The following is a 24216-nucleotide window of genomic DNA, read 5'->3' as shown; positions in this document are numbered from 1 at the left end:
AGAACAACTTCTGTGTTTGTGCCAAACAAACATTCTTGGTTTAATGGATCATCTAGTAATTTTGCTTTGACATGGTCTGGCAAGATTTGTTCCTTCAGCCAAGCATGCCTTCTCAGAACAGACCCAGTGACAGCAGCCCTGCAAGATGCTTCTAAGGCATAAAAACCACACTGCAAAGCAGGTTTACCAACTTGGTTTGCAGAACGCATTAACTCTTGTAAATCTTTATTTTCTGCACAATCAGGAATCAAACATTTTTGTTTAATTAGTTCCATAATATGCTGCTGGTACTTCAACATGTGAAACTTACAACTTAAAGCCCTGATGGCAAGAGTTGCAGAGGTATATACCTTCTTACCCAATCTGTCCAAAGTACTAGAATCCCTGTCCGAAGGGGTGGGGTTTTTGGCTGTAGCAGCCTTAATACCTTTAGGTCCCTGGGAAATGGTCTCTGGATCCGCAGTGGGATTTTTAAATAGAAATTTGTGAGAGTCAGGTACTCTGTAGTACCGGTCAGGTTTTCTAAGAGCTGGTGGTAAAGTATCAGGGGTAAGACTAGATTCCATGAAGACATCTACAATATCCAGGAAGTACAGTTGTGTACACTTGCCAAAAATGTAGATGTTAGAGTGTATTAAATTGTTGCAGTTTTCACATTTGGGTAATCGGCCTGCAGGTAGCCCTCAGCCGGCCTGAATACCAGAGTCTTGAGATTCCTGCGTCAGATGCTGTCGCTTCTTCCATAACGTCAGGTTGTCAGGGGTATAAAACATGCAGCAGACGCCATTACATAAATTTTTCCTGCCCCAGATGTCAAGTGCCCCACAATAGGAAGCAATTACATGGCATGCAACACCCCCAGCAAAAAGCAAATACACATGATATAAAAGTATGCCAAATAAAAAAGATAGATAAAAGTAAAAAGTCAGGGGGCTGGAAGGAGGGTAACCAGGACTGCAACAGTGAATACACACAAACATCTACATTTATGGTAAGTGTACACAACTGTACTATGTTCTTCGTGTTTCACTGTTGCAGTCACCACATTTGGGTTGATTCCCAAAGCTAAGAAAGGGTGAAGGAGCATTGGGGCTAGCAATCAGGCCCTGTAAGACTGCTGTGGCAAATCCAGCTCTGCAATTAGAAAAGATAGGCAAGTGGTAATGCTTGGTGAAAGTATGTACAGAGCTCCAGGATGCCCCTGGTAGGGACTCCTCTGAGAAAAGCAGTAGAAGTAGATGCACCCCTAGTGGAATGTGTTCTTATCCCCTATGGTGTAGGTTTTCCATGGTGCTTGTAGCAGAAATGGATGCAGTGTGCTATCCATTTGGAAATAGTTTGCTTTGAAATGGCCTTCCCCTCTGCCCCTGCAGCAAAGCTGACTAGCAGCTGGTCAGATTTTCTGAGAGTCTTAGTCCTGTCCAAATAGAATCTAAGCTGTCTGTGCACGTCCAGAAAATGTAGTATCCTTACTCCTTTAGTCTGAGGATTAGGGAAAAAGTAGGCAAATGAATGGACTAATTTAAAAGCAACACTAGACACCACCTTAGGCATAAAGGATGGGTTAGTCCCGGGGGAAAGCCTGTCCGCATGGAAGATAACGAAGGGCTCCACTGCCATAAGGGTCTGCAGTTCAGACACTCTTCTTGCTGAAGTGATGGCTAGAAGTAAAGCTGTCTTCCAAGAGAGGAATGTCAACTCTGCTGTAGCAGCCGGTTCAAAGGGGGGAAGCGTAAGTTTTTCCAATACAAAAAGTTAAGGTCCCAGGCTGGAGTGTGTGTGTGTGTGTGTGTGGGGGGGGGGGGGGGGTCTTAAATTTCTGGCCCCTCTAAGGAACTGTTTTACCAGAGGATGAGAGAAGGGTGGCTCAGTATTATAACGAGCTGTAATGGCTGAGGCATGAATCTTAATTGAAGAGAAGGATAGGCCCTTGTGGAGCATTTCTGTTAAGTAATCTAGTATATTAGGTAAGTTGGGCACTATTGTGCCCATCTCCTGAGACTGGCTCCAGGAACAATATATTTTCCATTTTTCTGAATAGGATTTTCTAGTACTGGGTCTCCTTGCCTCAAGAATGACATCCAGCACCTGCTTACTGAGGGTTGCTAGAGGTGAACTCAAGGAATTAGCCAGGCTGCAAGGTTCAGAGTTTGAAGCTGAGGGTGCAGAATCTGGCCCACCTGCTGGGACAGCAGGGAGGGGGTCCGAGGCAGGTGCCATGGTTGTAGCACTGTCAGACTGAGCAAAAGAGGGTACCAGTGCTGGTGTGGCCAGTCTGGTGCAATCAGGATTGTCCTTGGCTTGTCCCGCTTGATCTTTAGTAGACCCTTCGAGAGGAGAGGCAAAGAGGGAAAGGCATAGACTGAGAGGCCGTCCCAGGTAAAGGACAGGGTATCCACTTTCCAAGCTTGACTGTGGGGATTCAGGTGCAGTATTTGTCCAACTGATAGGTCTACCTCTGGTGTCCCCCATTTGTTCAGGAGCTTGAATATTTTGGGTTCCAGTTTCCATTCGTGTGGGTCCATGAGATTTCTGTTCAAGTCATCTGCCATTGGGGGTAGGAATGGGATCCCCCCCGCTTGTTTATGTACCACATAACTGTGGTGTCAGTGTTTACCAATAGTTGCCCTGGAAGAATAAGGTCTCTGAAAGCTGTCAGCGCATTCTGTACAGCTAATATTTATTTTTGATTGATATGCAGGTGCGTCTGCCTTGGGTTCCATTTGCCCTGAATGCACTGCCCTGCCATGTGAGCCCCCCCCATGCATAGCCTGATGAGTCTGTTAGGGTTTGGGCGGCAGGGGGTAGAGTGAAAGGGAGTCCCTTGTTGTAGTTGCAGGCCTCTGCCCACCAAAGGAACTCTACCCTTAGACAAGGAATGATAGAAATTGTTTCCAGGTCCTGAGAATGTTGACGCCATAGACTTTTTAGATACCACTGACGTTTCCTCATATGCAGTGTTGCATATGGAATTAAACAGAATGCAAGAGGCCATGAACTCCAGAGCTTGCAGTATTTTCCTTGCAGATAGCTGGGCTTTTGTGGCCAAGTAAGTTGTCAAATAAATTTGTTTCTCAGGAGTGAAGAATGCCATCTGGGAAGTTGTGTTCAAGCTTGTTCCCAAGAATACAAGCTTGTTCCCAAGAATACAATCCGTTAGCAGAGTACTAGGTGTGATTTCTTCTCGATGATGGTGTACCCCAGTGAAGTTAGAAGTCTCTTTACAAATGCCAGGTGCTGTAACAGCAATTCCTGACTTTCCGCCTGAAATCAGGCAATCATCCAAGTGTGGGCAAATCTGAATATTTCTCTGCCTGCAAAATGCAATGGCTGGAGCTAGGCAGTTTGTGAATACCCTGGGTGCAGTAGATAAGCCACAGGGAAGTGCAGAAAACTGATAGTGCATGGAGCCTGCCCTGAAGCGTAGGTATTTCCTGCAAGATTCCCGGACTTGGATGTGCAGGTAAGCTTATTTTAAGTCTAGGGTTGCCAGCCAGGCATCCTTGGCTAGCAGAGGAAGCAGCTGTTAAAGAGTTAGCATTTTGAATTTTGGAACCACCAGAAGGTGTTGAGTATAGACAGATCCAGGATAGGACACCAATAGAGTTTTCTTTACTGGGAACCAGGAACAGTCTTGAATAAAAGCCTTGTCCCCTTTGTTCTGCTGGGACAGGTTGAATAGCCTTGATGCTGAGGAGAGAGCACTTGTTTTTGGGCCTGTGCCTACTGGTTTGGGGGGAGGTCTGGCCATCCACTTAGGTTTGGGAGTGAGTGGAAGTGGAATCTGTATCCTAGGGAAACTATGTTTAAAACCCATTTGTCTTGGGTAATGTATTCCCAGTTTTTTGCATGCAGGGCGAGCTTTCCTCCTAAAGGTGCAAGTAGTTTGGCAAGGCTTGGAGGAGTCAAGGGTATGTCATTGTGCAATTTTACCATGGGGGGTGGCTTGCTACTCCCTGCTTTGGACGTGGGAGCACCCCACTGCTTAGATCTGTACATAACCTGAGACTGAAGTCTTTGTTGTCTGCTGTCCCTGGGTTTGGACTGAGAAGGCCTGGAAGGGACTGGAAAGGACCAGTTCTTTGAAGACCAATGCCTACAGAATCTAGGTGGTTGCACTTGTAAGAAATCTTTAACAGTTTGCATAGATTTAGCTTTTTCCTCCATTCTTGAGGACTTCTTCTGCTTTAATTGCCAAAAAGGCGCTCTTGGTTTAAGGGTGCAGCCAGTAATTTTGCTTTTACACGATCGGACAAGTTTTGTTCCTTAAGCCAAGCATGCCTTCTAAGTACAGACCCAGTCACAGCAGCCCTGCAGGACGCTTCTAAAGCATCAAAACCACACTGCAAAGTATGTTTACCAATTTGGTCAGCAGAATGCATTAACTCTTGTAAATCTTTGTGTTCAGCACAGTCATGAAGCAACATCATTTTCTGTTTAATTAGCCCCATAATATGCTGCTGATACTTTAACATATGAAACTGGCAAGTTAAAGCCCTAATGGCCAGAGTAGAAGAGGTGTATACCTTCTTACCCCATCTGTCTAAAGCCCTAGAATCCCTGTGAGAAGGGGTAGGATTTTTGGCAGTTGTAGCCTTAATGCCTTTTGGTTCTTGGGAAATGGTCTCTGGATCCGCAGTAGGATTCTTGAAGAGGAATTTACGAGAGAGTCAGGTACTCTATAGTACCTGTCAGGTTTCCTATGAGCTGGAGACAAAGTATCTGGGGTAAGGCTGGATTCCAAGAAAACATCATCTACAATCTCCAGAACAGGAGGGATAGCTAGAGGTCTGTGCTGAGGCAGGTTTAAAAATTCCCCAAGTCTCTTTTTGGATCGAGAATAGTCCTGGCTTTCCCAGCGGAAATGCTCCCCAAGGGTATGCAAGGTTTCACCAAAAGAAAAATCTTACGGAGGGGAAGCAGAGGTAATGGAATCCTCTGCAGCAGAATCCTCATAAGTAGATAAGGCAAGTCCTGGTAATCGGAAGGAACAGCGATATTAGATTCCTGATCAGAAGAATCAGAAGGAAAATCAGTTCTAGGTCTCTTAGAGGGGGGGAGGGGGGGGGCTGGCTTCCCCTAATTAAGGTAATAAGGTCTTCAGACATTCTAATCATTTGTTTTTGAGGCATGTGGGCCTGAGAATGCGCTTTGGTCGTCGGTTTTCAAGGCGTAGTGCAAACTTTAGGCCTGAGGAACTCTGTATTTTTGGCTTGAAATGAAGTCATCGGTTTAATATGAAAATCGGTAGGCCTGAATACACCCTCAGAAGCTGGTGCCTGCACAGCGGCTCCGGACTCATCCAAGGTAGAGACATCCGCAGGTTCTGTAAATCGGAGAAGCATCTCGCAGCATACCAGACTCTGAATGGGTCTTAGTAGAGGCCTGCGAATCTGTAGAAGTGGGTATCAGAGGCTGCAAAAGCGCCTCACTGGAGTACCGGCCGACTGTCGACTAGCTTAACGGAAGCGTCGTCAGTTTTGGACCTATGCGGTCTCTGTCTTTATCATTACTTTTTTTCCGGAAGATCTGTAGTCAGATGGCTTAAAGCCATTTCTGAGTACAGAGATAGAGAGTGAAAGTATTTAGCTACAAAAATAGCCCTACGATGAATAGTATGGGCATTGAACAAGGCACAAAACCGACAGCGAGGGACATCTTGGTCTGGGTCTAAACAGGTGACGCAGTAAGAATGAAAATCTCTGCGAGATATCTGCTTTCACCATGAAAGACAATTGTTAATCTTTTTTTGACATCGGTTAGACCAAGAAAAAAGGATCCCCAATGGGGTACTTAGCTTTAGAAGGCTTAAGATTTGAAACTTGAATACCGAAAATTTCAGGTAGCAGCCCATCAGCACTTGTGAACTGCTTTGGCCTCGGGCACAGCAAGAAAAGCGGATATAATGGCGTTGGCTGCATATTTTATACCCCTGACTACCTGACGTCATGAAGAGGCGACAGCATCAGACGCAGAAATCCAAAGACTCTGGTATTCAGGCCGACTGAGGGCTACCTGCAAGCAGATAACCAAAGTGTGATGACTGCGACAGTGAAACACGAAGAACATCTAGACTGCCACTGCTCATTTGCAGATGAGCTAAGAACCAGTTCATCCTTGTTTATGTACAACATCACTGTGGTGTTCTCCACGATGGCTAGCAAAAGGATCTAAAACTCAAGATACTTCATAACATATAAAAGTACTGTATGTGCATAAATGTAAATACAAATGAAACTACTCTGTGTTTAACTAGAACTAAATATAATGCAATGTAAACAAATGGAGCTCTCTCACTCCCTGGGCCTCCACTGGCTACAAGTACCTCCCAGTTGGACTTTCCCACTAAACAAAGATAAAGACAAATTGATAAATAAGGATCAGAAAGCATGCAAAAGGGTCAGCATTTCCTTGAAATGCATGCGTTTCAACTTGTACCATCTATTCCAAAGACCTTGAAGCTTTACTCTGTTGGACACCACTCCCTCAAGTCAAGTCTGAGGCATCCATTGTCATTAAATGAGGAACAGGCAGGGCAGCAAAAGGAAGAGGAGTTGAGGGTCAAGTGATACACCTACCAACATAGCTCCCTTTTCACAAACCCTAGTACACCTACCAACATAGCTCCCTTTTCACAAACCCTAGTACAGAAATCTTAAAACGGATAAGAGATGCTGGTGCTAAGTCCAAACAGTTAAAGTTTTTATTTGAGTTTACATATTCCAACTATAGTTCAACAGTTTGAAACAGAAAAAAAAAACACTAGAGAGTCCATAACAAGAATTATATGCACAAAACATTAGTACTTTTCTAACAGATTAAAGGTCTGCCAGGTTATGTATTGAGGAGTTACATTTCTAGACTTAATTTTTATGGTCAATAATTCATTTTTACAAAACAGATTTGGCTAGTCAGATAAATTCACAAGTAAAAGAGAAAGAATGGTTTTGCATATCCAGTTTTTAGTTATAACTTTCCTAGCAATACCTAGGACAGACCAAAGAGGAGGCATCTGCAATACTGGAACAACATCTGGGATTGGGGCATTAAACAAATATCACGGAATAGTACAATTTATCCGACCGCAGTGCTTGGCAAAAGCTTCTAAAAATCAGTCCAGAAAGATGACACTATGTTGCTTTCTAGGATCATGTGAACCCAATCTATACCAAGGGCTTCAGAAAAAACAAAATACTGAAAATATAATGATCTATACAAACAATAATTTTGTAGGATGTTAGAAAATTAATCTTCCAGTATAGAGAAGACATTTATTTTCCTGCAGATTTTAAGGTTAGGTTCTTACTTTTCTTTGAAAATTCTTATTTTTGTCAAGTAATTCCAGTATGACAAATCAGGTGGAACAAATTCAATTCTAACTCTCTTGTACATAATTGACAAGTATGACTTATCTTTTAGATGGATTATGTATAATAGAAAAGAAGTCGGAGTTTTGGAATAGTTTTAGTTCGCATGTTTAGTACTATTTTAATTTTGCCTTGAACATATTCTTTACATCTAGCCAACTACTTTTTTCCAGACTGTATCTAGCAATCAGATAAAATCAGCTGAGTGTATTTTACTTCCTTCAGAAATTGATGCCAATAAAGAATAGCAATTCAATTTGTTAAACATTCTCCTTGCATTAAAAACATATTAAGCACCACTTGTGAAAGCTATAGGAAATAAATATTAGTAGATTTTGATTAGACAATTTGAATTCATAAATCTCTTTAATAAATCAAGTTCTATTAATATTCAAGGGTAGAGGGTAAACTTATGAAGTCCAAACAGTTTTGAAGAACTGCTGAATTTTCCTCATATGAAGTTTAGCAAGACGAATCATAGATTAGTACTAAGCTAACTGCCCTTGCGGGCCATTGTAAGCCTAGCCAATGATCCCTTGTGAGACTCAAACCCTGCACCTTGTGTTTGTAAGGCAAACACCTTACCCATTAGGCCACCCTCCCAACATGACATTAGTAGAGGTCATGCAGCCAAAAATGTTAAGATATCCCCTGGCTGATGCAAAAGTCAGAACCAAGGATTCCAGACAATGCACGACAAGAGAGAGAATTAGAAGTTATGTACCTACCATAACGTTCCATGTTAAGTTGTCTTCTCTCGCCTTCTTTCTTGCTGGATGGGTTCGGAGCCGATCCTCGGCTCTGACTCGGCACTTGCTAAGCTCGAGAGCCAATTTTACCAGCTCGAGGCAACCCTATATCCCATGATGCAAGGCGGAGATTACTCCGATCTCGTTTGGTAGCTAAAGAAATAGCAGTATTTTCTTCCAACTTAAGAGGAGAAAGAAAATAAGGATACTAAATAACATCATAAACCTCTAGAAAGGATCAACATAATCTAGTGACACTAGGAGTTGAACAGCTAGAAAAAGGTGATAACCTCTTAATAGAAGATGTATAATCTTCCCGGTCTGACCAGGCTAGGGGGATGGAGGGGGACGAAGAAAGAAGGCGAGAAGACAACTAACATGGAATGTTATGGTAGGTACATAACTTCTAAATGTTAAGTTGTCAATCTCGCCTTCATTCTTGCTGGATGGGACCGCGTCCCTAGCACCTCTATCCTGGGTGGCTCAATGGAACAGACTCTTGAGAACGGTGGAACCAAAATTTGCTCTGTCTCTGGAGACCAAATCTAATTTGTAATGTCAAACAAAGGTATGAGGAGAGGCCCATGTGGCTGCTGCACAAATAGTGTCTACTGGAAGTCTAGCTTGAAAAGCTGTAGATGTAGCTAGAGCTCTGGTAGAACTGGCTTTTGGGTTAAAAACCAACTCTTTGCCTCCGAGCTGATAAATGTAAGTGATCACAGAAGACAGCCACCTAGATAAAGTTACCTTAGAAACTGGAAGGCCTTTCCTGTTCTCTGCATAGGATAGAAATAGTTGATCAGATTTTCTAAAAATTTTTGTCTTATCCAGATAATATCTGAGCTGGCGGTGAACATCGAGATAATGTAACTTTTGTTCAGGTCTATCAGAATAGTTCGGAAAAAATACTGGAAGATCAATGGATTGATTTAGGTTAGTTTGTGATGCCACCTTTGGTAAGAAAGATGGATTAGTTCTTAGGGATACCCTGTCTTTGTGGAATATTAGATAGGGAGGGCGAACACAGAGAGCATGAAGCTTAGATACTCTTCTGGCAGATGTAATGGCAACTAGAAAAAGTGTCTTCCAAGAAAGCAATTTCAAAGAACAGGCAGCTGCAGGTTTGAACGGGGGAAGAATCAAGGATGTTAAAAATTAAATTTAGATCCCACTGTGGTGGGGGGTCTCTAATCGGAGGTTTCAATAAAAAGATACCTCGAAGGAATGCTTTGCAAAGTTTATGTGACAATGTTGTGGTCCAAAAGGCCTATATGAAAATTTGAAATGGCTGCCAGTTGAACTTTCACTGTGGAAGAAGAGGATCCTGAATGAAAAATGTCAGCTAGGAAGTCCAATACCGAATGAATTGGAGCAGTATAGGGGTCTATGTTCCTAGCTTTTGCCCAGAAAGAGAAACGTTGCCATTTACTAGTGTAAATCTTTCTGGTAGACGATTTTAGGGAAGCTACTATGATATCCCGTACAGGGATTAGAAATCATAGGAAGCCTGGAAGTGGAGAAACCAAGCAGCGAGGTTGAGAGAAGGTATGGATTGGTGCAGTTGACCCGACTGGTGGGTCAGAAGCTCTGGAACCGGGTCCAGATGCCATGTATTCACACACGCACCTACCTGCATGTCTTTAGAAGTCACTCGACAACGAGGAGGACATGCACAGAAGCGCTCCAGCCCTACAGTCAAACAGGAAAACCTCTTGCTGTGAGGCAACAACACCAAACACTGCACCACCGCGGCCCATAATAAGAGGGAAAGGAAGGATGGGCTGAATGACAAAATACCACGATATACAACCAAAGCAAGAACATTTTAAATATTTGTTTGGTAATGTCTGCATCAGTATTTTTATACCCCAACTAGGTTGAGTAAGATTTTTTCCAAACAGCTAGGGATGAGTGTTGGAGGTGTGAAATTGTTATTAAAAAGTTACATGGCTGCATATATATTGCGAGTGTCATGCTCTGCCCCACTTCGAGAGGATGAGACACAGAGAGAGACAGAAATAGTTGGGAAGAGAAATTTGACTAGCCAAGCACCTGTTCCTTTTGGGAGGGATGGAGCAGAACGTAGGTCAGCACGGGAAATCTAGTACCAGTCATCACGATAACAGGTTAAGTGAAACGTAATTAGAGTAAACTAAACAGGAGCGATGGTAAGGAGGACAGAGAAATATGTAAGCAAAAAGTATAGCTAAAATAGTAGTCAGACAGTAGTTTGTAATTCTTTTATATCCACTGACTATCTAGCATTTAGGAGGCGAGCATACAGGTTTCTCTTAGGGAACAGGCAATAAGGTTAGCTTTAAGTGTTTCTCTTAAACCTTACTCTGCTTCAATTACATTTTCCTCTTTTTAATCTAACTTTTGTATTCACTTCCTCCACAAACATATCTACCCACATTTATCTTCCTATCCTCCACAAACATATCTACCCACATTTATCTTCCTACTGACCAAAGCATTTTAACTATGGTACTTATTACATAGCTACCTCATTGGAACCCTCCAATATTAAAAACTGCTTGACATGCACAGACTGATGTGCATTGTAATATTTTACCTCATGTAAAATGTATTCTATACCTTGGAGATTTAACTGGAGTAGACAGCATCCCAATTGGAATGCTGGTATTTATATTAAAAAAAAAAAAAATCTCACCCCTAGTGAACGAGATTTGGAAAAATATATATGAAGATCATGTGGAACATACAGCTGCTAAAATGGATAAAGTAAAAGAACAAGTTCAAAGTTACAGAATATGAAATGGGATGAAGTAACAGCCAGAGAAATTGAAAAAAAGTTAAGAAAAGCTAACTGGAAAACCCCAGGCCCAGATGCAGTAACTAACTTCTGGTTAAAGTATCAACATATTTACATGAAGATTTAGCCATGAGTACGAACTATACTTATGCACAGCCTGAATAAACTTCAACCTAGTTAAATGGAAAAAAAAACAATACTCCTACTTAAGAGCAAACCTGCAAGCTATCCTAAAAACTATTGGCCAATAACTTGCCTTCTGACTACGTACAAACTATGCACTGGATGTTGTTAAAGTCATATTGGAGAACTGTAAAAAGGGGAAGAATTTTAAGTATGGAATGGATAAACTACAAAAAAAACACTGACAGTAGCCCACATTCATGGATAAAAAAAAAAAAAAAAAAAAAAGAGAGTACTGAAAAAAAACATGCAAAATGCACCCTACAATGATCAATTACATTACAGTGACAAGCCACTGTGCATTTAAGCCATGATAAAGGAAAATGATTATTCCAGGGATAAAATTTCAAAGGGGTATACTCCAGGGTGACTGTCACCACTGATCTTTTGTCTTGACCTCAACCCATTAAGCTGTCTACTTAACAGATTGTTTTATGGGTGCAAAATTGAAGCCATGACCTAAAAAGTGTAAAGACTTATCTTTTTGTGGATGACTTAAAACTGTACAATTCATCAAATGAGGAACTGAAAGTACAACTGCAAGTGGTCGAAACATTTTCAGATGATATCAGAATAGTCATTTGGTCTTGATAAATGTATAAAAGCAACCTTTAAAAGCAGAAAAGCTGCAGCACCAAGAAACCATCAGCATGGGACATGAATTAGATGTAAAAGTACTTGAGCAAAAGGGAGTGTATAAATATTTGGAAATTGATGAAGGATCAACAACACATGACCAAAAGTGAATTAAAACTTAGTAAGGAATATTTTAGAAGACTAAATTAATACTGAAAAGAGCGCGGACATCTAGGAATAAAAGTCCAAGCAACAAACCAATATGCTCTTCCTGTCCTTACAACGTGGGAGTGACTGACTGGCTTTAAAAAGGTTTTGGATCTGTTGGACAGCAAAAAAGGATGCTTCATGCTCATCAAATCAAGGGGGGGGGGGGGGAGTGTACACAAAGACTGTACATTTCCTGTTCTGACGGAGGTATGGGCCTTCTAAAAATACAGCTGGCTTACATTTTTATTTCCATTTTCTAGCAAATGCTCTTTTAGCAGCCAACAGAATTAAACTTAAAAAGGTCTAACTATGTTTAGCAACTAAATATGGGTCTCCCATCAAAAAGGAATCATTTTCTTGGCTGCAGCTTTGCTCCCTTAAAAAAGAAATTTTCATTACACTCCAATAAACACGTTCCCAGTTATCTCTTCCCCATCACACCTGAAACATTTACTATAGACATGAAGAAAAAACTGATGTCCTTTTGGGGGTATAAATAAAAACCTATGCAAGCACTTCCAAGAAAAAATCCCAAACCTTCTGGACTTAGTTGCATACTAGGGAGCCATACAGATGTCTTCCCATTGCTTACCCATTCTCGTTTCCAATTTTTTTCCATCTTCAGAGTCCTATATTTACCATGCAATATTTTACACACACTACTAAATTATCCCTTTGTGTTCTAGATTCGACTGAAAATTCTACCAGAGCAAGTCTTTCACTAAAGGACTCCCTTACCCTTTTCTCTTTGCCTATACTCTGATATCAATTCCTAGTACAGAAGGCAGCCTCACCCACTGCATTACCTTTCCATCTCTAGTTACATGCAAACATATTTGTTCCTTTGCCAGTTTTCTCCAGTAAATTCCAGTGTCCTTCTGCACCACTACCTGCAGTCATTTCTACTGGCAAAACCTCTCTCAATTCTATGAGGCTTACTTCTTAGAATACTTTCAGCAACTTTATGAAGAGATTCTGTATAGTTATTCGCCAAGGATTTGCATCCATATTCCTACTCATATTTTGTAGCCCCCTCGCTTCATCATAAATCACACATTTCGACTTTAACCTTCTGCCTGTGTTATGTAAATGAGCCTTAACTGTTAAATAGCCATTCAAGTCAGACAATCCTAAAGCACCTTGTTCTTTTGAGAAGATTAACTTAACCACTCAACTCTTGCACTTTTCCTCTCCTAGACAAAGAGTTGAAAGAATTTTCCATAAATTTCTCCTCTGGTTGATATAAAAGTGTCTAACCTGTATACAAGGCTAAAAGGACTAATAACATTTTAACTGCTTAGATTCTTACTATTCATATCCATAAACAAGCTTCAGTTTCTCAATTTTGTATTAAATTTTATTTTTAGTTTTCTCCCACACTGTGATGATGCGAGGTATTGCCAGCTATGCCAGGAGAAGTAGGGCAGTGGATGTGCAACATAAGGCAGCACAGCTAGCTGGAATTTTGTAAAGATGTCATTTGTATATCAAACTGATTTGTACATATGCTTGTGTTGAAAAATGCATTTGTAAAGCTTGTGTTAACAATGTACCAACCGTGTGCCCCGCTGGACAGAAACAAAGAAAGAAATATACATGTATTACTGTAACTGTTTAAATGTATATGTTCTAAGAGGATACTGGAAGAGATGAGGTTAATCTCAATCCACCTAACTTTGAAACTAGTTTGAAATTAAATTACCTGGCTTAGGCCATAAAGATTGTATCTTTCAGTTCTCACTGCAGCCAGACACAAAGTCTGTACTAGGAAGCTTTCTGCATTGTCTTTGCGGTGAACTAACTGCTACTCTAGAAGGGTGAAGGTTTGAAATTGTTTTAGGACTTCCAGGAGCTGTAGCAGATCTTAGCAAAGCTGTGTGGTGTGTGTGTGTATTACTGACACATATGTGCTAAATCCTGACAGCTTCTAGCCAAGGGGGGGTAGTAGCAAGGGAACCAGCTGTCACATGACCAGATGTATATGTGATGTTATTCTGTAATCCGTCACTAAAAATGATATTTTAATACTAGGTGAGACTGAAGTCTCATTGCAGTCTGTTTTAGGAACCTGACAGAGAATGATCCCTCACCTACTTCATCTTGCCTTGCTCTAGCAAGTAAACAAGGGATTCTTTAGATCAGTCAAATAGAAAATATAGTGAGATTAGTTAAGTACTGTTTTTCTGTATCTGTGTGAATCTGTTATTTTAATATTTCCTGCAACAAACTCTGTTTATTGTAACTAAATATTTAGTACTTTCATGTTCATTACTTATCATTAAAGATATTTAAAAACTTTACATTGTGGATGGTCCTTTAGAGACTACTTCAACCTTTGAGAGTACTTACATTTATTCAGCGACACTGCAGCCACTCCTGAAAACCTTGCTGCTTGGTCAACATTACCATTTGTATTAATATTAATTTCACTCAGTATAATTGGGTACTCTTGCAAAACCCTTAGAGTAGCTGGCTTTGGAGTGTCTGGTGGTGGTGTAGCTACCTTACAGTCTGGGCAGAAGGGGGCACAACTAGTAAATCTGTGCCAGCCTTTCCCAGGTGTGTGTGTGTGAGAGAGAGAGAGAGAGAGTGAGAGAGACAGAGTGTGTGTGTGTGTGTGTGTGTGTGTGTGTGTGTGTGTGTGTGTGTGTGTGTGTGTGTGTGTGTGTGTCAGCTGCTTGGAGAAGGGGCACAAAGCACTGGATTCACAGTGAGTGGTGAAGAACTTGGCTTGGACACAGCTGAGGTCTCAACTCTGTACCTATGCCAGTGAGAAGTCTTTCTGGGGACCTGGAAGGAGACAGCAAAACCCAGACAAGAGTGTGTGTTCTTAATGGAAATTGTGCTTGATGCAGACAGCTGCATCTAGAAATACTGTACTGGGTGTATCCTTTTTCCTTTCCAGTGTCAGTAGTGAGGATTCAGGCTCCTTGATTAATGTCCCAGAGTAGGGACATCACGCACATATAGCCTTAGGTGCCATAACAGAAGCCTTTTTAAATCCATCCATAACCCTTTTCCATACATTTTTGCAGATGGGGTCGGGGAGCCACTTCAACACAGTGACAATCTACAGCCAATGTTCACAACGTCAGGTGGCTAGCCCTGCCACGACTGTGCTTTCATATCTCACATACACAGACATGCTCTGTAAGTAAAGTTCAATTTATTTATTTTTTTAACTGAGCATCTTATGCCCCATAAAAATGGGTATTGCTGGGTCAATTCATGTATGTGAACACAACTTAAAAACTATAGCCTGTTTTACCTTCATTAAATTTTACATACTAAAAAGACTTGAAACCATTAAAAATGTTCCACAACATTGACATATCCTTTTCTGGATGTATCAAGTACAAAATATCAACTGCACATACAGTCAACTTTTCTTCATTACCATACGAACTACATCCTTGAAATTTCCGAGTCCCTCATTGCCTTTGTCAATTACTCTAAATATAAAGCAAATAAAAAAGGGAAAAAGAAGACAGCTGTGCCAAGCTCTTCTGTTCAAACAGCTTAGAAAGGAACCCTCTCACTTCATGTCTTACCTTGGGACATTCAGTATATCCCACTACTAAACTTATTACCATATCAGAGTGCAAATGCTTCTATTGCCCTACTCATAAAAATCACAGTTTATTCTGTTGAATGCTCACTCTACATCAAGACCTACCAGCAACAATGGCATTTTATTACATTATGCTTCCCCACGGATCATCAAGGTTTTCTTAATGTTGTCAAAAGTTTGTCTCCCCTCTACAAAAATCACAATGATCAACATTCATAAAATAATGGCAGAAGTGTATCCAAAATTTAACTACTACAAACATTAAACACGAATATTTAAGACTAAAATGGGTCTATATGAAGCTGGGTCAGCCAGGTATTTACCTTCTTTAGGTAACAGAGCTACCTTCCAAGATGCAGGTGCTCCCCTTCTTTCAGAATATTACCAAGATTTAAACTCTTAAGCCAGAAATTTACCTTTAGAAAGAAGTCTGACAGGTACTGCAGGAAGCTATACAGGAAAAGACATTCATCTGGGTGGTGAAGTATGGAATAAGCAGTACTCAGCTTAAGGAATTCCATCCACTTTATTTTTGTGTAAGCAAGGCATCGATGGAAACTGTCAGGTAAACTGGCAATAAACTTGGCAATTTTACTGTAGCATTGTTCAAACTTTGCTATGAGACAGCAGTGTAGGTTAGCGAGGATAGCAGTGTTGGCAGCAAATAAGCATGTGCAGTAGATTTACAACCTAGGCCAGTGAGATATGGCTTTGCTCTTCATAGAGCACCAAACCTCTGGTGAGTTATACCACATACGTACATATACACACACATTATATATACATATATACAGATAGATATATTATACATATCAATACCAAACTTGAGCTTCACACCAAGTTACTTGGCATACCAATTGAAAACCTGCTCAAGTTTGATGGTTGGAACATGGAAACATTAAAACTGAGTTTTGTGAATTGATTTTAAAGAGAAAAGCATCAGTTTAGTTGTCTGGTATTACGTTATCCATCCACTATTCTACTGCTAGAGTAGAATTCCCGAGTAATACGCAGATGTCTCAAGGGGGTGTAGCAAATGATTGCAACATCATCTGCATACTGAAACATAGTGGATGGAGATATGGCAGTATAAAACTTACGTGCATGTTGAACAGCCTTGGGGGATACCTGTAGATACTGGGAGGAAAAAGGAACAATTGCTTTGACATCTTACTGCTAAGGTGCAGTTACTTGGGTAGCTCTTGAATCACGATAAGGTTATATGAAAAAGTTCAAATCAGTTTTGGGTGCGGAACCATATAAAAATGCCTTACAGGAATCCAAAAAATGGCCAAGACTGGTTTGCCAGCATTACAATGTTGGCTGACATTGTCCAGAAAGGATAGTAGAGCAGTTGTGGTGCCATAGCAGGGGCAAAAACTATGCTGGTAGATGAAAAAGATCACTGTTTAGCAGATACCGAACAGTATGAGTGTTTAAGTAGACAGATGGTTGACCTCTGAAGGCTGAAACACTTCAGAAAGAAAGTTCTAATGTTTAGTACAAAATAATGAATAAATGAATAGACAAATATTAAAATAACCTCTCCCAAAACAGACCAACTGTAAGTACTGGGCAGAGATGGTGTCTATGTTGCTACTGACAGTGCATCCAGGATAACCAACATCATGAGGTCAGTCATGCCAATAACTTTCAAATAATCATTTCATTAGAAATGATGTGCCAGGACAAGATGTTAAACGAAGGACATATTTACTCAAGTTGGAAGCAGTTTAGACAAAGATCCTACAGCCATTATGAAATAACAGCAAGAATTAAACATTTCTCCATTCAGTGTAATATCATCTCAGGTCACCACTGAAAATAAGCCTTGCCTAATGTTAATAACAGTCAATTGATAAATGTAAAATGTTTCTCACATAAAACAGTGACAAAGTTACAAATTATGAACACAGGAGAAAATGTACCCCTTTTCAGCAGACTATATTATAAAACAGACATAAATTAAAATTTCTTGCTCTATTAAATCACAACCAGATCATCCTTTTCCAAAAAAACTACTGGAGCTCCCCTATGACAAGTCACTGAAGCTTCTGGAGTCACACTTCAACATCCAAAATACTTGCTCCTGCTTCTGTCACACAGAAATACTGCAATACAAGATAAAGTAATTCATACGTCCACACACTGTGGAATGAGACAGAACACGTTCTAAACCTCACACTAGCACATTTTACCCACCAGTAAGGACCTTAACTTGGCAAGAGAAAGCAGTCACTATTCAGTCATTAGCTACACTCCAAAAATAAATGCTATACAAAATGCTCTATTCCCCACCTCCCCATCCCCCCGAATCAAACAGCCCAAACTTTGAAAATATTCTCTGGAAAGAAATGAAACAAGCTCTACCTGAACTTGCCAAAAGAGAGTGGTCATTCCTTTGCCTTTTTATATATATGTGCACTGTAGTGCCCCACAATGAAAAAGATCTTAGCAGATGTTTCTAGATCTCCCACTTGGCACTTAACTACAACTAAAAAGACAACTACTGCAACAAGCCACACAAGTCACCTCCATTCTTCAGGCTACAAAGATGCTCGTTATAACCTCAATGTGCCTGGATACAATCAGTATCCACTATTGCTGTATGCCAGGACAAATCCCTCCTATTTCTGTATACCAGTTAACTAGAATTCAGTTAGCCATAATAATAATTAAAAAAAAAAAAAAAAAAAAAAAAAAAAAAAATTTGGAGGAATGTATACAGACCCTTTAATACCACAAGCAAAAAGGAAAAGATACTGCAAGTACCACTGAAATTCTATGACACTTGACCTGCACAACACATACTGGGACTGTTAGACCACAAGTATTGTGGGGGGAGGGGAACAAACATAAGTATTGAACATCATGGCTATTCTCAGTGCTCAGAATAAGTACTCATTCATCAAAAATGGGTGGCAAACCGATGATGCTTTTTCTCAAGACTACATTACTGTTGCTCTTTTATCTGCGAGACATGTACTCTACTCTGAATAATACACACAGGTGGGTTTGCCTTTTTGTTTAATGTTGCACCTTGCACTGTATGGTATCCTTTAGTGGGTACCATCAACTGCAATAATGAAGGACACAAATACTGATAAAAAAATTAACTGTTGGAAAAACATTACATTTGTAATTAATTTGGAAGCAAAAATAATAAATTAGGATGACTGAAAGTCAGACTTTAAAAAGGCAAAAGCAATTTAAGAAGGCAAAGCAGCTCACACATTATTGGGAAGGGGGCAAAATGCCCTTACTTGTACAAATAGAACTAGCTTTAGCTACTTACACATACAACTGTACGAACACGTACACAAATGCATGGATCTCGCCATACCCAACAGAACCAAGACGCTCTCCTCAAAAAAAGAAGCCAATCTGGTGGTCCCCTGCCATAAACAGTCTACAACAGAAGGAGGAAACTGATGCAGAATAAGGCAAAGTCCCAAGACTGGAAAAACTCCCTTATTAGCCTCAACAAAAGGTTGAGATCCCTCATCAAATCCTCTAAAACTAGCTATGAAAACAGAATTGCAGCAGACAGTAAAGACAACCTTCTATAGTTATGTAAAGAATCTCCACTGCAATACCTAGATTTGCTCTGAGCTACTGCACAATGGTACCTCCTGTACGGAGCCAATGGATATTGCCAATATACTGGCTGACAGATTCAGTGCTAACTTTACCCACCCCCCCCCAAAGGACCAATCACAGTACCAGTAGATTGCCAGGAACCCAGTATTACTGCAGCACAATTTAAAACTGCACTGTCCAAGGCCAAGAATACAGCTTCCATGGGAACTGACAGTATCCCTGGCTGTGTTCTACATGAACTACAGTGTGAACTGGCACATCACCTGTGTGCCCTGTTCAATCACAGCCTCACCTCAGGCTTTGTCCCTACCGAATGGCGCACTGATACAGTCATCCTTCTCCACAAAGGAGGAGCGACTACAAACCCCTGGAATTATAGCCCAATTAGCCTGATGAGACCGATAGGCAAAGCTATGGAACGCATCATCATGGGCCTAATAAACAAGGGTATAGGGAATCTCCAAACTCTGGACCCTACACAGTTTGATTGTGAAGGGCAGATCATGCCTGCTCAACTTGGTAGACTTGAGTCAGTCACCAGAACTGTGGATGAAGGCAAGGTGGTTCCATACAGCCTACCTTGATCTGGCCAAGGCCTTTGATACCATTCCCCTCTCAGGAATCATAGAAAAACTCACTAAGCTAGGCATCAACCCCTACATCACTAGGTGGGTTGCAAATTGGCTCACAGATGGAACCCATAGTGTGAAAGTAGCTAACTCCAAGTCAGACTGCCAACCAGTCACGACTGGAGTCCCACAGGGTTCAATCCAGGGTCCTCTCCTGTTTGGTATCTACTTCTCTGAAATCGAGGCCAACATGAAGGGACTCTGGCTGACAAAGTTCGCAGACTATTAGAAATTGGGAGCTATTATTAACTCCCCAAGTGATGTTGACATCCTACAGAAAGGCCTCAATGACACCAACGACTAGTGTCAGAACCATGGCCTTAAGCTCAATGCCAAAAAAGTGTCGCCATCCCCCTTGGTAAAAACCCGGTTCCCTTGAATTACCACACTGATGGTAGTCCACTTAACACAGGAGGAGTTATAAGAGATCTGGGAACACAGCTTGACAGCAACCTCTCTTTTGAGCACCATATTTCCACTGTGGTCAGAAAGTCCTTCTATGTGGCACATCTCATTACTAATGGTATTGCATCCAGGAAGAAAGCGGTCAGTCTCCCTCTACTCTTCCCTCATTAGGCCAATCAAAGAGTACAATGTCCCATTTGATATGTACCTCACTAGACACCTGCAACAACTGGAGAGGTCACTAAAGTACCTCACAAAGAGGATCCTAGGCCTTAAACACTTGTCCTATATGGACAAACTCAAAAAATTCCAACTACTCTCATATCGCCTACTTGGAGGTGATCTCTGCTTGACTTATAAACTCATGTCTAACCCAGCTCTGTTAGAAATGCTACATCTAAAGAAATCCCAAACCCTCCGCATCACAAGCTCCAGAGACCTCAACCTCATTACCACAATCAATAGAACATGCTGGAGGGACAGGTTCATAACCCAGAGACTGCCCATGCTATGGAACAGATTCCCATACATGTCAAGCAGAGCACCTCACTGGCCCTCTTCAAGAGAAATCTTGATAAGTGGATGGGAATAGAAAATTCACACTGGGGGTCACCCCAGTGGCTCTACTTAAGAGGCACTAGGAACTAAGGTTGGGTGGCACGGTGCCAGGGTTATTCTATGGGCTAGGCTTGTAAAGGCACCATGGCCATTAGCCTAGTACACACCTATGAACCTATAAACATGCACAATGCTCTTCCAATCACAATAAGTAAACAAAACATATTACAGCATCTAAAAATGATATTCAGATTTTAATGCACTGCTTGATTAAGCCACCTTTAATTGCACAAACTTATTTTATTAAAATGACTAATGCTAGTATGGAAAATCTCATTATGGCCAACACTTAACAGTTTAGAAGTGAATGCAATTTCAGTGTCTTCTGAACGATGAACAGTGTAAAAATAATAAAATGTATGTTTCTAAAACACAGTTTTAGAAGTAACTTCAAAACATTTACGTGTTAGATGACTGAACTGCCATGTTTACACATTTAAGCATTCAAGTGCAATATTCAACAAGTTTTTAATAAAAGTAGGTCAGCAAAATGAGGGCTACACATTTTTGGCAGCATAGCATGTTATCAGTCATCAGAAGCCCAAAGACCTGCAACTCTTACACACTATGAATATTAGACTTTCAGTACTTAATAAAATCCACTTCAAAAGAAGTTCCTACTTTGGCTCTGTCACTTTAAGATTTGCACAATCAGTCACTGAAGTAAAGAGAAAAAAAATCTTAACAAGTAGCATACACCAATGCACAGAGCCAAGGACTGCCAAAGCAGGGTGGGTGGCTGATGGGATAGATCAGGTAAATGTTGCATCGACTGCAAAGGAAGCCAAACACTGCCAACTAGCAAATGACATCCTGGGGAAACCACTCACATAAACAGTAATAGGCTGTTGCTGCAGTATACAAGGAAAGATGACTGCTCAGTCAATTTTACTCAAAAAAAAAAAAAAAAAACTTCACTTTCAAAACTATACAGTTCTTCACTTAAAATACCATCATAATTAAGTACACTCAATAACTACTGTGTGGAGTGAAAGCTACTCAGCAGAAAATTATACTATCAGAGCACACTAAAACAGAGAACTCCTCAAGCTTGCCTTCATGTCTCATGCCTCCCTCTAAAACATTAAGTCATACTCAATGGTAGACCTACTACTGGAGGTGCTGGTGTCTTCATCTTACACAGACTATTAAATCTAAATTTGAAAAAAATATATTTTTAAATGCTGTATTAAACTATGGAACAAGTTATGGGTTTATGTTTTTTTTTTATTATTAAATTGCCCTCTAGCAGCATTTTTAAAGGAATTTTTCTCACATGATCCAATAAAATGAGTACAAAACCTCACTAATAAATAGTAATCTAGTTATACAACTGCACAGTGGTGTAGCTCGATCAAGCTGTCATACTTCCTTCTTTTAGGCTTGCCACCTTTTCAAATGCTCAAAGTGGGACATTTTTGGTACAAACGTCATATTTTGCAGGCAGAATCATACCCACAGCCAGTACGAAGGACAGAACTTCATTTGTTTGCCTAAAGAAAAGCTTATTCTTATAGCATTTTAGTTGCTTATTCTGTTTCTTATAACATTTAGGTGTTTCAGATATAGAATAATTGTGTTATGCAACTATTACATACAATATAGGAAATCATTTTGTCCTAGAATCTCAGGACATTTGCCATTTTTACAATTTTTCTGCAGGACACAACTGCCCGAAGAGGGACTGTCCCTCGCAAAGTGGGACAGGTGGTAACCCTACCTTCTTTCCCATTATCCACAGATACCTTTTCCTCCAGTTTTGCCCCCCTCCCCACATGCATCTCATTCCCCCCAACCACACACACTGCTGTTCCTAGGTTTTGCAACCTTACTCATGTCTCTATCACTTTCCACAGACCATGACATATGAAATTTCTAAACTACACAACTTATCTGTTCTTTACCTGTATGTGTACTGCAAGTAGTGTAATTCCTCTTATTTTCCAGATGGAAATACACACTTACGTGTTAGCATACAAAAAGCACAATAACATGTCAAGCGTTTTATCTTGATGCTTTTCTTCCCAGCACTCCACTGAAATACTTCAGCATCTGATTTTTTTGGAGGAGGAGCTCATACCAAAGCTATGAACTACAGATTCACAAAACAAATAACTAACCAGTACATAAACAAAGTCAACTGTCTAAATAAATATACCTCAGAAAAACGAGAGGTGTGGAAAACATGACACGGATTTTCTAATATTATAACATAAATCACGACTCAATTTCGAGACCTTGTCACAAAAATCAGTGTCACACAAAGTTCGGTTATTTGGTTTTAAAGATCAAGCCCTTTACTTTTTTCATCAACTTTTAAAATGAACAGAGACGATACCAAAATAAGTATCACCGCTGCAGAGCTTTTATCCTGACCAGAACTTTTTCCAAGACCTAAAAAACCTGTGGGTTATGAACACGGGTGCCAGGACAAGACTACAGTAGAAAAAATAAAAGTAATACAACTTCTTGGGAACAGCTCTTTCCGGGAATAAAGATATAGGATTATCTGACCCTGAAAGCTTTGTAGTAAAAGTTTACTTTTCCTAACTAACAAAAAGGAACTACAATGACCTGAAATGTACACTTCCGAAACAACATGAAGTTCTCTGTTCAAGACAAAAAAAAACAGCTCTTGAGAATTACAACCAAACCCCACGTAAATTGATCACTTCATTTATCTCTCAAAAAATCTCGGGGTAGGTAGCTAGCTCATTCCTTCACTCCAGTAACTCCAAAACTCAGCGCTGCTCAGACTATAAACGGTATTCTACATTTTAACTGAGAAAGGGCAAATAACTACTTACTTTCCAAACCAGAAACTTACAACTACGCCCACCCCTTCCCGCTCCCCTTAGCAGATTAATAATACTCGATCGACCCAGCAAAAAACAAATTCCACATATTTCTCACCTCCGGAACAGTTTGGAATTCCTTTAGTCACAAGACCTCCACAACTTAATAAAACAGTCAGCTGTCTGTTGTGAATATGCGCCGTGAAGTAGGAGGCGGGTCACCTGCAGGAGCTAAACACCGGAAATCATCCTTCCAATGTAATGGTTTCTGTATTCAGCCATCTCACGTGATTATCTGTCATATCTTTCGCGTTTGATATGTGATGGTAATGTTCACCAGTGTACATCTGTTTCATCGGTTTTTATTAGCCGGACAACCTAGGTTGAGACCTGAGTAGAAGTTATACAGCAAGCTGCATTTTGTATGCACTGCATGCAGAGAGTATACTAAGGCTCAAGTGCATATCATAATAGTTATTTTAACGAGTGAGTTAGAAAGTCATTCACACTTCCGTAACACCCTACTGAGAAACACATTACTTTTTTATAAGTGTCAAGGTTCGAGTTTCAACATATTGTAGTAGGTTTAGCCGGGCCTAAGTCCGATTGGTCCAATTTGACCCAATATACCCTGCACTAGGCTGTGACAGGTACATTTTGTCTGTGGTCTAACCGTCTAGAATGTTTGCTGAGACAGTACAGTATCAACGACCAAGGTATTTTCCTACTGGTAGTCT

The 24216-nt window shown here is 40.5% G+C and overlaps 1 protein-coding gene across 2 annotated transcripts in view; it reads right to left on the bottom strand.

Moving 5' to 3' along the window:
- Positions 1-23705, bottom strand: part of SNAP23 (synaptosome associated protein 23) — an 815608-nt gene extending 791903 nt beyond the window's left edge. The window contains exon 1 of one of the 2 annotated variants that reach the window (XM_044074077.1): positions 23598-23705. The gene's annotated coding sequence lies outside the window, so the exon portion shown is untranslated. The other variant, XM_044074078.1, reaches the window with a different exon arrangement.
- Between the last annotated feature and the right edge of the window lie 511 nt (positions 23706-24216).

This window comes from Protopterus annectens, chromosome 6.part0 (assembly GCF_019279795.1).
Source record: "Protopterus annectens isolate FY-2018-M chromosome 6.part0, PAN1.0, whole genome shotgun sequence".
Lineage (NCBI taxonomy): Eukaryota > Metazoa > Chordata > Ceratodontiformes > Protopteridae > Protopterus > Protopterus annectens.
Note: the sequence above shows the minus strand (reverse complement) of the source record. Positions and strands in the feature narration are given on the sequence as shown.